This window comes from Penaeus monodon, chromosome 22, assembly GCF_015228065.2.
Source record: "Penaeus monodon isolate SGIC_2016 chromosome 22, NSTDA_Pmon_1, whole genome shotgun sequence".
Taxonomy (NCBI): Eukaryota; Metazoa; Arthropoda; class Malacostraca; order Decapoda; family Penaeidae; genus Penaeus; species Penaeus monodon.
Window position 1 is genome coordinate 24332371 of NC_051407.1, and position 254 is coordinate 24332624.

General features: G+C 41.3%; 1 protein-coding gene across 1 annotated transcript in view; it reads right to left on the minus strand.

The window, feature by feature from the left end:
- The window catches only part of LOC119587374 (mucin-2-like), a 15831-nt gene that overhangs the window by 4284 nt on the left and 11293 nt on the right, over positions 1-254 (minus strand). The gene's annotated exons all lie outside the window — the stretch shown is intronic.

Consider the following 254-nt stretch of genomic DNA (forward strand, 5'->3'; position numbering starts at 1 on the left):
AAATAGAGTGGCTGTTGTTAGTGTGCACTGATTATCGGCTGGGGGCGTGTTATCCCATGTTCCTGGAGAATATATATGCAGAAGTTAATACCTATCCTAAGCCCTGACTTTGGCTAAGGGTCATTGATCAATAGTCCATTCGGCTTTTAGAGTCAAATAAGATTGAGGGAAAATAAACGGATTGCTGTGTTAGTAGGCAAACATGCACATACGACAGTTTCTCCACTAGTTCTCCAATAGCAACACCTATTTTG